Raw genomic sequence first — 16,797 nt, 5'->3', positions numbered from 1 at the left:
AGAAAAAGCCTTTTTAAAGCCTGGTCAAAGCTGAAAAGTCAAAGTCAACGTGGGCAGAAACAACGCATAAAAGTCAACAGAACTTCCGAATGCCGTATCTTTGGACTCAGACCTCAGAATTGGGCCTACTTTATGTCAAAACGACCGGCTCAGAAAGAGATTTCCAATGGTCTAAGACTTGAATCAATCAAAGGAGTATAAGTGGGTGAAAAACATCAAGAAAGGACCACAGAAAGTATCCCCCGAGGTTTGATCCATTCCTACAATAAAAATTTAGAAATTAGAGCGTGAAGGTCTTGGATTACGTCTTTGGTACATGTTTTTTTATTGACTGAATAGATTTAAATCTTTGTATAAAATGGTAATAACTCAACAATTTATCGAATAAATATGCTAAGCTATAAGCAAAATTTGGTTTGGTTTTATTAGTGAACAATTAAGACGTGTTTGTAACTTCATGTTTCAAACTTTTAGCAGTCTACCAAGGTACCAAAATTTTATGCTTAGGAAAAGGGTAGTCCTGGATAATGCTTCAGTTTTGTCCATGCTTCCAAGCTCTCTAACATCCATAAAACAGAAACTAAGGCAATTTTTTTTTAAAGGAAGTGAGTAGGTGTGTTAGTGTGTAGCAAAACAAAATTTATACCTTATGGATGGATGGATGCAAATTTTTTATATATATCTGTAACAATTTAATTCTTACAGTGTCATTGCGGGCTGCTAAATTAGATGAGTCATCACTAGTCATGGGAAGTCCTGCAATATTAAAAGGTGCAACATGTGAAAACTCAATCTGGATCCACATAGCATATTAGTGTTATTAAGCTGAAGCAAAAAAAATTCAAGGTTCAGACATTGTGGGGGAAGTTTAATGGTATTACCATTCTCATGGATTATAGCTGTAGGATTTTTGTAATTTAGTTTTACATAGTCCAGCAATCTTTGTTGTCCCCATCCTACAATTATTCCATTAGCTTTCAGCCTAGCAGGATCCTGGTCATGAGATCATATACCAACTTTTTAGTTAGGATGAACATATGTTTAGAGAACCAAAATCCAACAGATGGCAAGTAAGCAGTTCATTCATTATCTTACTTTAAATAAAAGCCCATTTGTAACTGCAGCACAATCATGAATGCCAACATCCATCGAATGGCATGGGTAACACAAAAGTCAGTGGAAATCAGAAGAGTTCTTCCTATAATACAAAGATGAAAAAGTGTACTTGGCAAGTGTGCCCGTTTTTTAAGAGGTTGACAAATAGATTCACTTACATGCTAGTTTAACAGAGATGTCTATAGCGTAGTCGCTGCCATACTCATATGAGGTTCTAGGATGGTCCTGGATGTAAAGTCTACAATAATAGTTAAAACCAATAAAAAAAAATGATCCCAGAAAGGGTTTTGTTTATTCTAAGACTAAAATTCAGTTTGTAAAGTACAGTGTGATCTTGCAGAAGTTTGTGAGAGGAGAATGGAGTTTAAAGAAGGGCAAGAAGTAGAGGTTTTATATGAAAAGAATGGGTTTAAGGATACATGGTATCTTGCAAAGATTTATCGACTCTATTCTGCATAGGTTACGATGTTTTACTGGGTAGTTTATGTTATTCTCATAGGAATATGTGAGCATGTTTTACTGGTTTTAACGGGCACGTGCAGCTACGAAATAAATCTAACTCTTATAAAGAAAACGAGGGCTTCAACAGTAAATTCATCACGCCATTAATTTTTTTTCCGATTTTACTCCTTGCCAAACACGAATATTATAGCTCATGCCATTTTTTGTTTTATTTTGTTTTATTTTGTCTTTTTATCTAACTCCTATAAAGAAAACAAGGGCTTCAACGGTCCATAAATTAATGAAAAATAAAATAAAATCGGGGATTGTTAACGTGGCAGAGACACGTACAAAGAGGCTAGTATAAGTAAGGGATAAACAATTTTTTTTCTAAAGAAATGTTGTGAATAAAATAAAAGGAACGCAAGTACATTGGAATAGTGGCATTGTTTGTCTGTATATATATTACATCTATTTGTGTTCAATAAATTCTGTAGTAGAAATCTAAAACAACATTACTTCTATGAAACAATTGGGATTGAAAAAAGAAATGAAAGTGTAAATTGATATAACTATTATCAAATTTGTTACTAAAAAAAAAGTGTAATTTATTCATAAACCAACTTCAATACGCTAAGTGTATTTTCCAGTGTTGAGCTTCCTCTTCAATCAATTTGAGTTTAGCTGCTGTTCGACGATTCAAATAAATAATATATTTGAATAGTATGGAGACGTCAACTGTCATTGTTTCGTAGGCCCAGTACAACTTGAGTATGCATACTATAGTTGCGGTTCTTGTTCCTCTATTTTCAGAACCTGAACTGAGAAGATTCAATCCATTCAGTGTCACCTAGATTATCAAAAGGCACATGCCTGAATGTAGATTAATTAGCTTCCAAAACATTGGACCTGAGAAGCATCACATTTCAACAACCATCAAGGAACTATGCATTAATTAATACTGTTGATAAACCTATTGAACATAACTTTCAGGTACATACTCAAGTTAGAATGTAGCAAAGGAGCTTTACATGTTTAAGACAATAAATTACATGCGTAGGTGAATGTGAAAACCAGTTCAAAACTTCAAACAACGTTTAGTAATATGAGGTTCTAGAAGACAACAATGACTTCCTAACTTCCTATTGTTCTTTTGATTTATTTGGTTGAAAGGGCTCCACACGAAATGTCTCCTGTGCAATGCAACCATTGTTGGGTGCTTCGGTTTCCATGAGCCAACTTGCATTGATGGACTTTCTAAGTACTTGCTTCTCTGCTGGTGACAGGAGTAACCTCTCCCTCTGGTGTCGACTTCAACTCCGATATTGGTGGGAATAGCTTTGATATCTTTCTTGACTCCCTTGCAAATGATAGTTGACCCCTTACACTACCAGTATCAATATGATATTTTAAGGTGTTCCGTGGTGACATTGTAGGGAATAACTATGACCACGGACGCCAAGATATAAGAGAAACCGCCTTTTGGCAGCGGAATCAAAGTCCGGACAGTTGCATAATCAATTGGTTTCACCGTGGATGGCATGTGTGACTCTGGGCAAAGGGTAGCAATAATTGAGACCCGCATTTTGGGTTGGGGAATCAAGGTCCAAATAGTCGAATAATCAACCAGTTTCATTGTAGATAACATGTGTGAGTCTGAGTTGAAGCTTGAGGAGGCCACAATGAAATTGAGACTCGCCTTGGTTGCATCAGAGTTTTGGTGTTGCTTGTTCTCACTGTCCCAGAAATATTGTCTCTTTTTCATCTGTTGATGGTGAGGTACGATTGGTAGTGCCTGTTTTACAGGGGATCGATCTTAGGCATTGAAGGAAGGTTAGTTATGCCCCTTAACGGAGGCCTCAACTTGGAGGGTCCAAGTGGCGGCTTTTTTCTGTGTCCAGACTATCGGATTTTGGTATGAAAATGCGAATGAAGAAGAGGGTTTAGCTGAAGCAGCAACAACTCTATTTTCATGTTGGAGTCTAGCTTTCATCTCTTTAGCCAATTGACTCTCGAGATCCCGTGTCTGTCAAAAATGCAAGAACAGCAGTTAAAACTTTTAGTTAGATCACAAATAAAAAATAATTTCATTGATCTTCTGAAGTCGTTATCTTTACCTTCTCTTGAAGACTTCTGCAGAGTTGTTCATGAGCAGCAAACCTCACCTACAATGATTGCAAGCTGTTTTGTAGTTTCATTACTTCCCATCAAGAATAAGTATCTTCGATACGAACGACCCTTTTGATATTGTTAGTGTAAAGATATGAGAAGCATACCATCTGCTTGTACCTGAACAACTCCTGAGTATCTGCTTGTTTATGTGCAGGTCCATGTTCAACTCCTCGAATTCAACTCGCAAAGATCAATGAGCGAGGGTCTCTACCGAGTTTGCAAAACTTGGGCTAATTTGAACAAACATACTTGATCTTGCAATCTCCCTTGTATTTCACAAAGCAGTTTTAATTCCACTTTCAAGGATATTCTCAAGGAACCTCAACTGATTTTGACTTTATACACTTATGGTGATGGAAAATACTTTGCTAGAAAATCTATTTTTGGAATATTGAAAGCAATATTTTGAGTTTTGAATTCTTTGTATGTATTTCAAAAAAAAAATGTTTCCAATTGAAGCACACCCTAAAAACATCAAATATACACAAAACTTCAAATAAAAACATATCTTAGAGGTCTCGTGACTGAATTGTTTAGCTCCACAGTTGTCACAAATTATGGGTTCGGGCAACATGTAAGGCTCGAAGTTTTGATCCAAAACAAAACCCCTTGCGCAGCTGTAAAGCCCAGTGCTTATCCTTGACGATCTTGTGGATGGAAGAGGTGTTGGCATTATATGCGTGATGGATCTGTTACTCCTTGAAACCAGCATATTGTTAGATTGAGTAAAGATGCATAATCTATTTAAGCCTTTAGTCTTAAGTATTAATTTGTTATGAGCGGTCAAAAGGGCTGGTGAAACAAAAGGAAGCCAATCAAAGAGATGAATGTAGAAGATACTAAGAAGTGTTTGACACACATGCTATGTAATTGTTTTCCACAATTATTAAAAACTTTAAGGAAATAAAAAGATGCTATCCTGCATAAATTGCAGCTACTCGATCATATTATATTAACTGAAACAAATGATAGTGGTGAAAAAATTACTTATTATTGTCTTCAAATTTCACAATTAGAGCAAACTAATTCCAAAAAAATGCGCCAGAGAAGAACAACTCATTTTATTAACATTTCACAACTCAACCTCAAAAGGACAGAATGTAGATTATGATATGTATAGAAATGACAACAACAAAATCGACTTGGAACGGTATAACTAAAACAAAAGAGCATCACCATCGTTGTTACAAAGTGGCATATATATACAAATGTCATTTGCACAAAGTGATGTATATATCGATTGTCATCCGCAGATTTAAATTTGAACATAAAGTTGTACACTTGTGAGAACATTGGGCAGAACCCAGAGATATTGGACATTTTTTTATATTAATATGATGTATATCAAGTATGAAATCAACTACACATGGAGCCGTATTCGATTGTCAGCATCCATAGGAACAATGACTTGATATTGAAAAAAAAAATGGCTTTGACGTTGGACCGAAGCTCGAGATTTTGAGGGTTTTCTAAAATCGATAAAGACCGTACATTTGGATTTCAGAGCCTAGAGCAACTATGAATAAGAAAGATGTGCATACCAATAAAAACATTCTAAGTGTATGAACAATGTATGTTTACGTAAAGAGAAGTTGGAGGATAACGCAACAGTTAACCTTAAAGGCGGTAAACTGACATGGAAAAATAGATAGCTTCATCCCATCTCAATGCATAAAACCTTATAGTTCATGAGAACCTTATAGTTCATAACACTGATGCCATTTTTCGTGAAAAAAGATTTCGCAGGCAGTCCTTCATCGAGATGTACAGGTACAATAAGTTAAGTGTACTTAAAAAAGAAATCGATCGAATAGTTCATTAAACAGTTGTAAAATATATTATCATATGCATACATATACAGTTAAAAACATCTCCATGCTAAATGCACGTGATAATAAATAACCAAAATTATAATAAAAAAGTGTCCATGAAAATAGCAGTAAATGTCACCTAAGTTTACACGATGGTGAGGAACATCAAGAATTCAGGCATTCTTGCTTCCGTTTCTAGCGCGTATTCGTGGGAATAGACTATTGATGGGACTCTGATTTAAAAAAAAATGTAAGTTAAAATGGCCAACCAAATGGAGGCAAAGAATAAAGTTTCAAACAAACCTTCATTAACGTAAGGAGATAACTGTTGTTGCTTGATCTGCCTTTGATAACGATTTCTCTATGATTAATACAACGATTCTGTCTTTGTTGTTCATTTTCTGGAACATTTCTTCTACGCCCGTTTCCGTGATGCCGTTGCGAAAGATTTGGGTTCTGTAAAATAGAAAAACGAATTGAAGTGTGAAAAGATTTAAAGAAACCGATTTAATTCAAAACCCAAGAATAAAAAAACGTATCTCTGACATTGCGACTGATGTAGAGTATCTAAATCAAAAGGAATGTGGATAAATTTGTTTGTCAGAATAAGAGAGTTGAGAAAGAGAAGTGATGGAGATTCGTTGCCCAGAGAAGAAGACCAAACATTATTTTTTTTCTGGGTGAGTGAGTTTCGGATGAGGAGGAGAGTTCCGATGAAAAAGCGTTGAAGATAATTTGTGAATTAGAATTTGTGTGTGAGAGAGTGATGAGGAGAGTTGGGATAACGATGAAAAAGAGTTTAGAGAATTTGTGTGCCGTTTTTTTTTTTCGTTGTGATTTATGGAGAGATGGAAAGGTGCATCTGTTTGGGGTTTTTTTCCGTTATAAGTTTAGTGATGGAAGGGAGAGGTGTATATATGATTTTACCCTTTCTGTGAAGAGCAAAAATAATGTGGCTGTTTAACTTTCCGGTACCTTTCTCATTAAAAACTTTGGTGTAAAATCGGGAATACGGGAATTAATTGGAAAATCCCTTATCCGCATTATATATAAGACTAGGGTATGCCTGTGTCTACGACCCGTGAGACCTCAACGCGCCTACCACGCTACCCCGACAACTCGTTGTGCCTTCTGCGCAAGGCGTATGCGTGCTGAAATGCGTGTCTTCGACACGAAACAACACGTCGCGCCTTCGATGCAAGGCCAGCCGCGCCTTCGGCATGAAACAACTCTTCACGCCTTCGACGCAAGGTGTATGTACGTGTTCGGCGCGAAACAACTCGTCGCGGCGCAAGGCCAGCCCAATTGCCCATTATCCATAAGCCCAATAACATCAATTGGGTTAGCCAATTGTGTAGTACCATGTCAAATTTGGAGACCCAACAGTTTATAAGTCCAGCCTTTTGGCTGATTTTTGGATGCCTACCCCCACTATTACAATTTTTTTTTAATTGAGCCCATGCTCATGGTTCCAAGCCCATAAAAGATTGAACCCATAAAAATTTTGTCCAATGTTGACTTTTTTGTGTAGGGGTGGATGAGGTGAGAAAAACTGTTTAACGCACCCCATAAAAGCTTTTTAATTCACCCTCCATGAGTTTTGAGTGGCTATGGTTAGAGGGTGTGTCGACTACGTCTCACCTTATGACGTGGAATCTGTTCTCCCACTCCTCCCTGTTTTGTTAGATAGATAAGTAGTTATTCATAATCTTAGTTCTAAATTAGTTTTAATTTTAGTTTTAATTCATTTTTAGTTTTAATTCATTTTGAATTATTATTGTTATTGTTCAAATAGATTAATAGAGTTTAATACTTATTCAATAATGACTTGTTCTATTTGTTTAGGGGTATTTAGACTTTGGTCCTAACCATAGTTGGTTTATTAGGGTTTAGTCCAGAAAAGCTTGAATATTAGGGTTTAGTCCTAGTTTTGGTTTTTGACCCCCAGTCAACTGAGTTGACTGTGGTCAATCAGCTTGTATTTTTGAAATGACAATAATACCCTTCGCGTGCAATATCACGTGCTTCTATTTTATCAAATTTATTGGACACGTGTCGACATCTGACTTCAACTTTCGATGTAGCCGTCAGATCTTAAATTTACGCATCTCGAGAATACAGGTGAATACTGAAAGAGATAAATCCATTGGTTGTATTAATTATAATCTTTCCTTCCGTGATCAACAACTGCAATACCTTGGATAATACATTCATCTTGGATGAGCACATCCGGAGGTTGAGGAAGTGGGACCATTCACCAGAATGAATGTCGTATACCTCAGCCAAAGGGTTTGGAATTGGATCACATTCCATATCAGATGCAAATACATATATCTTGTTACTAACAGTTACTGCTTGAGAATCAACTCTCTCATGAACCATCTGACTCGACTTTTCACCCAAAACCACGAATCCAAGAGTGTCACATAAATGGACATCATCCTTTGTACCAGTGTAATAATTATCCTTACTTGTATAACCTCCAAATAGAAATATTCTAGACCCATATGCGGCAGAGGCAAAATATTTTGGGAGTTGAGGATCCAGCATTTTAGAAACAGGAATGAGAGTGTCTCTTTCAAGAACATCTGGTTTTATTTTCGAGCCATTATCATCAGCTAGATCAGTTCGGAACCAAACAAATTGATCTAGCTTTGTTTTGAAACAAACATATAAATATAAATTCTTGTTCACATTATCATCAGCAGCAGTATCCTTCTCGACAAGCTCGAGTTGTGCTTTTTTCCTTTTAACGCTTTACTCTTCTGACCCATCTCCGTCTCTCTTTCTTTCTTGCCCCTCAGACCAAATGCCGATCGATTTACTTTATCATTCTGGATTTGGACTTGGATTTTTTTTTTTTTTTTTTTTTTCTATAATGGACCGAATCGTATAGTTTGCTAAATCTGTATAGTTGACTCGTGTCGAATAAATTTGATAAAATAGAAGCACATGATATTGCACGCGAGGTTATTATTGTCATTTTGAAAATACATGCTGATTGAGCACAGTCAACTCAGTTGACTGGCGGTCAAAAACCAAAACTAGGACTAAACCCTAATATTCAAGTTTTTATGGACCAAACCTTAATAAACCAACTATGGTTAGGACGAAAGTTTAAATACCCCATTTGTTTAATCAAGTTTAGTTTCATTTACATTATGTTTTCCTTTCATTATTTTAGTTTAATTAATCCAATGATATTAGGCTAATCTCCCCATTAGAGGGAGTGATTATGAAACCTAATGAGGAATAGATTGCTTAGTAGAATTATTTAATTGTGTATGTATTTCAACGAGTTTAGTTTATTGTATGACTTCCAAAATAAGCGTATGATAAATTAAACTAGGGATTGTTGTAATTAAGTCGAGAGACTTGGTTGTAATAATCCTGCATGCTAGTAATAATGACTATAGAGATGTAGGTTGTTGCTAAGGATGATAAAAGTTGAGGCTTTAGGTTGAATCGTTGCGTGAAAACCTAAATACGATATCTTTTCAATGAACAATTCGATTATTGGATGAAACTAGTTATTAGGTGGACTGATCACTCTTCTCTATAACTTTCTTTTCCATCGAAACCCTATTTTTATTAGTTTAGTTAATTTAGATTTATTTGAATCCATCGTATAATCGTAGAATAGAAATATCACATCACACATTACTCTCACCATTGTTCTTTGTATTTGATTAGTTGAATTCGTTTAAGTCTAGAGAGTTAAGAGTGGAACAATTCCGTACTCTATATATTGAATGAATATATATGTGAGAGTAGGAAATAAATAATTGATACCGTAAGAATGAAGTTAAAGTAATCTAGTTGAGTTGTTACGGTTATCAATGGGGTTCTATAGTGCGGAGCTGGCTGAGGCTCAAGTAAAGGAATTGATGATGGAGGACAAGAGTGGATGGAATGTTGACTTCCTCAACAACCATCTACCTCCTTTCCTAAGTCAAAAGGTTCAGGAAATACAAATTAGGCCCCAGGAAGCTGGGGAAGACAAGATGGTGTGGTGTGATTCAAAAGATGGCAGGTTTACTGATAAGAGCCCAAAACTGTAGTTTTAACCCCTTAATAATCATACTGTTAGACCAATTATGTGAATAATAAGTAAGAGTTAATACTGATTACGTGTTTTTATGCATTTCAGGCTTCAAAGTCCATTATGTGCAGAAATGTGTCACTTTAGCGAGATAAAGGAGCAAATGTCAGCAGAACTTCCGAATGCCATATCTTTGGACTCAGACCTCGGAATTGGGCCTACCTTATGTCAAAACGACCGGCTCGGAAAGAGATTTGCAATGGTCCAAGCCTTGACCCAATTAGAGGAGCAAAAGTGGACAAAAAGTCTGTGGAAGCCAACTGCAGCTGAAGAGGCCTTTTTGGACTGAAAGAATTGAGTTTTGGGCCTGATTCTCTGGCCCAAACCATGGCTCCAAGCCCATGCACGATTTTTGGATCTGGATGTATAAAAACAAAAGCTTAGCTCTTTGTTAATGGTAGCTAGTTAGACCTAAATAAATATATAGAATTCTAGATCTAGTTTTATTAAGTAAATTAAGTTTTAAGTTCCATTTTCAATTCTTGTTTTAGATTAAGTCTTTGAATCTTTGTTCTTGATAGATTAGATAAATAAAATAGTTATTTTATCAATTTCGAATTGTGTTATTTCAATCTATTAGATCTAGTTTTAATTATTGTTTGTTATCATTCAATTCTTAGTTATTAATTAGATTTCGATTATTGTTTAGTTAAATTTCATAAAGTTAGAATCTTTATATTATGTTTAGTTTAGAATCAATGGGAAATGTTAGTTTGATGAATCAAGGCTAAAACCTCCATTAGAGGGGTTGATGAAGCCTTGATGAAAACTTAGTTGTTAGTGTAGAATTGTTTGTAGATTCTATTCCACTTTAGAAGGTCGTGTTTCGCCATGAGAATGGGTGGACGACCTCACATGCTAGTTAGTACTCGGTAGAAATGCCATGAACACTAGGGATTAGACTCGAATTTCTTGCCGTAAGAACGTGAGAATTGAGATACAACATTCTACGCTAGGTTGTTAAGTTGGATTCAAGGTGGATTTAATTCCCCTCTATTTCTTTATCTAGACTCAAACAATCATATTCCCATAGCATTCGTAGTTTAAATTCAACATATTGTTTTTCATATCGCGTCTTGTTAGTATAATTCCCTTCGTAAAGCTCTCATTGACTTAAGACTGATTTCTTAGACGTAGAAAACAATCCATGCTAGAGAACTAGGAGTGGAACGAACTTCCTACTCCACTTAGTGCAATTCGCATCGAGAGTAGAAGCTTTGATAATAGACTCGTAAAAGTCCAGTTTTAGTTTACTTACGTTGTGAATTCATCGTTCATTTCGTAGGTAGACTATTCATTTTATAGTTATCAAATGGCGCCGCTGCCATCTTAGTTGCACTTTAGCATTGTTTTCATAATAGAATTAGTCATTTTTAAGTCCCATTTCACCCACCCACCCTTGTTTGATTCATCTTTTGTGGTTATTCGTTTTCGTCGAAAAATTCGGGGAAAAAATACGGGCGCTTCAAAGAGATGGCGATTCGCTAAGTTATGGAATTTTCATCTACAACCGCCGCCCACTAAAAAGAGCGACCACCCGCTAAGTTCTTGGAATTTTTCGTCTATATAATACTACAAAAAAGAGACCTGACCAGCGCTAAGTTCTGGAATTTCTAATTTACACGGCAAGACAGCGCTTCAATACAAAATACGCCGCTTTAGCTGAAATTTCCGGATTTCCACGGGTTTGATTCGAACTTCGAGTTGTCAAGTTTTTCAGTGTTCTAATCTCTTATATATACACCGAACACGCGTAAACAAGACGCTTATTCAACCGTAGTAGCAAGGAGGCATTCAGGTACTCCTTCTTCCACTCCTCGCGATCTTCGTCAGAGGAGTTTTAATTCTAGTATAATCGGGGCTTGTTTTTCAGTAGAAATAAATACAACACGCCTATCTAGAATTTCACACACTACACCGATATTATGGTGAAGAAAAGAGACTCCTCTCGGACTTCTACAAAGCCTCGAGCGATAGCCCCAAATCTTGCATCGCTCTAGCAGATCCACCGGGATTTTTTAATCCCTCCAAATATTTTTAATTTGTTACCCGCTTTTTCATGGTTTAGACCATGAAAAACCTTACCAAAGATCGTAGGATTGAACAAGTCCTAACAACATTCCACCATCCTACGGTTGGTTCGAACAAATTAAACCGGGGTATTTCCCTTCACCTTAGGCGATAAAGGCGTCTTGGTTAGCGCCGGCGCTAATTAAATGGACTCGTGGGGCCAAACTTGTTCAAATTTGTTTATGGAACATTTTACCCACCCCTAAAGACGGATAAAATGCTTTCCAAGATTCACTTTTTCACGTAATCCTCATGAATCATTTTTCGAGGCTTGGAATCGTTTCACCGACCGCTTATAGAGTGTCCACACCATAACCTAGCAAAAGACACGTTAGTTCGTGCCTTTTCAAAGGACTTCAACATCATCATAAAGAAGTCCTTGACATAATGAATGGGGGTAGTTTCTAAGTAAAGGAGCCTCGAGGCTTACAAATTTTAGAAGATCAAACTAAACGTAATAACAATTGGGGTAGTGATGATATCCCCCGCTCTGTTAGTTCTTCTTCAACAGCGCTTAAGGCCCGCACGGTATGTTTGAGATAAAACCCGATCTAGAACTTAAAAATTTGATCGAATCTTTAACTAAAAAGGTTGAGGCCATTTTCAGACAACAAAAGCCTATCCCCGTCATGAATGTCAATTCAAATCCATGTAGTTTGTTGGAGTCCCCGAGCATCGACTCCCTAATCGTCCCTATAGCCTATGAACATTCTTGTTCCATTAATAGTGAACCTAACGCCCCTTGGAGACAAAATCCCAACTTCGGTTGGAGAAATAACCAACAAGTCACACCTTCAGGGTACAATAATCAATATGTTAGGCCAACACACAGTTATAACCAAGCTCCACCACAACAAGGACAGGATCAGGGTAATTATAATAATTATAACAACCAAGCGCAACCTCGACAAGGTCAAGCACAATGTCAATATAGTTATAATAATTATAATGCTAATAGAGGTATCGTTCCGGGAAATAATAACTATCACAATCCGCCCATAAATAATCTACGTGACATAGTTCCAGTCACACCACCCGTGACTACTACACCCACACACCCGGATCGTCTTGACACCTTCATACAAGTGAGCCAACAACTTTTCCAAACCATGGCTCAATCTAACCAACACATTCTACAATCAGTTAATAATTTAAACCAATAGTTAGCCCAAGAGAAAGCCCAACCAAAAGGCGTGTTTCCAGGCCAAGCGATACCCAACCCTAGAACAACAAACACAGCCTTTGAGGTAAAGCGGTAATACTAGTACGGAAACTACAACCGTGGGTGAAGCTAAATGCTATCACCACTCTCGATTCGGAAGAGTGGTTGATAACAAAGTAACTATGCCTATAGTTACCCCATCAATACTCCTACACCGGATATCAAACTAGATACCGAAATAGAAATCAAGAACCTACCACCGTAGAGGTACCGGTTAAGCCACAACCTAAGAAAACGTAAAGCCAAGGTTACACATCAAGTCGAGCCATATGCTAAATATAGAGCTTAAACCACCGTTCCCTCGAAATTAGCCATGCTAACGGGGATACTAACTTTGAGGAGATTAGGAACGCGTTTTCAAAAATCTAACGATAAACCTTCCTTTTCTCAAGCTATAAAAAAGCTACCTAACCACGCTTAAGTTTCTTAAGGAGCTGTGCACTACTAGGCGTAAGACCAACATACCTAAAGACGCCTTTCTAACTGAGCGGTTCCCAACTTTATCCGAAAATAATGGAATTGTTAAGTACAAAGGACGGTCGGTCGTCCCCATCAGACAATGCACCTTAGGAGATTCTCACCACGACGACCGGGCATTTACTAGACACGGGGGCTAGTGTTAACTTACTCCCATTTTATTTGTATAAACAAATAGGTCTAGAGGAGATGCAACCTACTAAAATGACATTGCAATTAGTCGACGGTCTATTAAGTATCCTAAGGGTGTGGTTGAAAACGTCTTTGGTTAAAGTCCAAAATTTTACTACCCACCGACTTCGTTGTCCTGAGACACGAAGTCACTAACGACTCTGTACCTATCATTTTAGGGCGTCCCTTCTTGGCTCTCGCCAACGCTCATAAATTGCCGCGATGGTTCGATGTCCTTGTCCTTTGGCCATCTTTACGTTGAGGTAAATGTTTTCAAAACGAGGACACAATATCCCGATTCATCTACAAATGGAGAGGTTAGCATGATCGAGCTTAGCTCAAGATTACTTCAAAAACATGTTTCCGAGAGAAACAGATTAACAAATTCCTTTCCTTCTCGAATGCCGACTTTAACAATGACTCCCGGTAGTAGATTTAAATCGAAGAAGAATTCCTCGCAACTCTTTTGCACCGCTTCTTTACCACTTCCAGCGAGTCCCCTTGCCAACAACCATTCATCCCTTGATGCTATGGCCGGAAGATGAATTTTTCAATCTTTATCCCAGTGATCCTTTTGACCCACCTATTGAGGAATGTCTTGCATGTATCAAGATTTACGATGATATGGACTTGAGAGCTCTAGCTGAGAATCATTCACCTTCCATCACCAATATTCCCCACCCTCCACCTTTTCAAAGGAACCTCGAGTTTGCACTCGATCCTTTAGCTTCTCCCCTGTGCTTCATGATTTTTTAAATCCACCTAGTAAACAAATACTTCCCAAGGATAAACCACTTGACACCTTCATTTTCAGACTTGAGACAGTCCCTAACTACACCATGAATGAGTTTTGTGCTAAACCCACATCCTCATTTTTTCCATGCTTTTTCTCTAAAACTTATCCCAATCCACCATATCTTCCACAACCATTCACTTTTCCACACTTATTCACTAGGACACCCTCTCGTTCAAAGATGAAATATAAGGTGCATGCTCGGTTATATTATAGGTCTATCCAACTTCGCTTTCATTCCACTAGGCTGCGTCGTAGGAAATCTTGGTGCTTGATTGTGTTTGGATATGTTTTCTGTGATATTTATTTATGGAACGATCCACAACTATTTCGGTTGTTGATATATGATAAATTGCATATTCATACATATGTTTATATAAGTCTCGAGTATCTGACTATAAACGACTCAATTTTTGTGTTTGGTGCATTTCCTTTCATTTCCATATATTGGTGAATGCACCATTCAGGTAACCGGGCCCTCCCTATGGAGTGTGTGGCTGTAAGTACCGGATCCTAAGTCCACTTTTCACATAATTCACGTTTTCCACTCTTGCATGTTTTCTCGATTTTTGAGTCATGTTTCTCTATGGTGTGAATTATGTCTTTCCTGCTTATTGTTTTCCTTTATATTAAACCTAATTCATAAAAAGTAAAAAAAGTTTAAAGATATAAAAATAGTAATCTAGCAAGTCTAGGGAATCTGACTTTAAAAGACCCAAGTTTTTTCAGACAATACCAACTTTCTAGAGTTTAGGCCAAACAAAATTTTCAAACTTAAAAAGAGTTTTCCAATTTTGTTTGGGGGTGGCGTATTTTGGTATTCATTTCAAATCATGTTGCCACCCTAAGCCTGTCATGTTTACTCCGATAGAGTTTGTGTTAGTTAGTACGTACCAGTTTCATTGTGCTTCATATTATCATATCATCTTTACAATATTTCTGTTACAGGTACTGCCAATTTTTGCCACATTTCTATGGTAAATTCTTTCCTTATCTCTTTACACTTTGAGGACAAAGCGTTCGATTGTTTGGGGGTGGGATAGAAACATTTGCAAAAATTAGACACTTTTAGGATGTAAATTACGCACTTTTATTTATAAAATGTTAAAAATTATAAAAATTAGTTAGTTACATAATTTAATTGTGCTATTGAATTGTTTCATGAACCCCCTTCTCCCAAATTGTTTGGGAGTGGTATAGAAACAAGATGTAAATGTTAAGCACATATTAGGTTGTATATTACGTATTATTTGTCTTAAAAATAAAAATAAAAAGTTTATGCTATACACTTAGGAATATTGGTATTGTTTTCTTTCTCTATGCTCTTAATAATCTAGAAGTCTCACGTAGCTTTTGCATTAGAATAATTGTTAGAAACTTAGGTTAATATATAGGTAATAATCTTTACATCTATCTATAAATATATTACATGAGTATCTATGATTGTTAGCAAGAAGTTTAGAAATCTAGGCTAGAGTACTTATTCTACAAATCCTGTGAGAATATAGCCTAAAGCCTTATATGAGCGAAACATTTGAGAAATGACACAAGGGAGAAGTAAAATCCGGATAGAGAAATCACACGTCCACTTGCTTGATCACTATGCCATATCCTAAGCGAGAATTTAGGCCCTCTTTGGATCGATATAGCCGTAAATTCAAACCTATGAATTATGTTCGCTAGTCGCCCCTCTAAGCCTTTCTTTAGCCTTCCATAAACCACAATTCCTTTACCCTGTTACAAAAACAAAACAAAATAAAAAAAAAAAAAAAAAAAAAAAAAAAAAAAATCAACCTACCCAATTTAGAATAAGTCTGAGAATAGAATGAGTGAAGAAAGAAGAAGAGAAAAACCTGTGTAAACAAAAATTAGTTAGTTGCTTCAGAAAAAGAAAAGAAGTTTCCATCCAAAGAAAAGAAAAATAAAAATAGAAATAAAATAAAAACTCCAAAAAAATAGAATAAAAGGAGTCAAAAAAGCCAAAGAAAAAAAAAAAAAAAAAAAATATGGCTAAGGATGGAAACAAAGTGTAGAAGCAAAAAGTAAATAACAAGGTTTTTCTAGTTACATAATATGAAGACTCTATTATCTCAGACTTGTCCTTTTGAATATCCATTTCCTTCCTTCTTAAACTATCTCCTAATCCCCCAAGAACACCTAATAAAGACCTCTAGCTCAATTAGGAATAGGTTAGTGTGATAGTAAGTGGCGGATGTGTTTGATCGACTCAGACTTCCTTGTGTGTCATTGAGATTGTAAGGTAAAGTGTGCCCATCAAGCAAGACTAGAGTAGCTTAAACTTGAGTGGAAAAATCAGAGTGTTGTATCTTGACTATTATTGTTAGAACCTACTTAAGGACGCTATTCCGAGTTCTCAGAAACAAACCTGCTATTGCATTTCATAGTATTACTCATTGCATAT

The sequence above is a fragment of the Coptis chinensis genome, chromosome 1 (assembly GCF_015680905.1).
Source record: "Coptis chinensis isolate HL-2020 chromosome 1, ASM1568090v1, whole genome shotgun sequence".
Lineage (NCBI taxonomy): Eukaryota > Viridiplantae > Streptophyta > Magnoliopsida > Ranunculales > Ranunculaceae > Coptis > Coptis chinensis.
Note: the sequence above shows the minus strand (reverse complement) of the source record.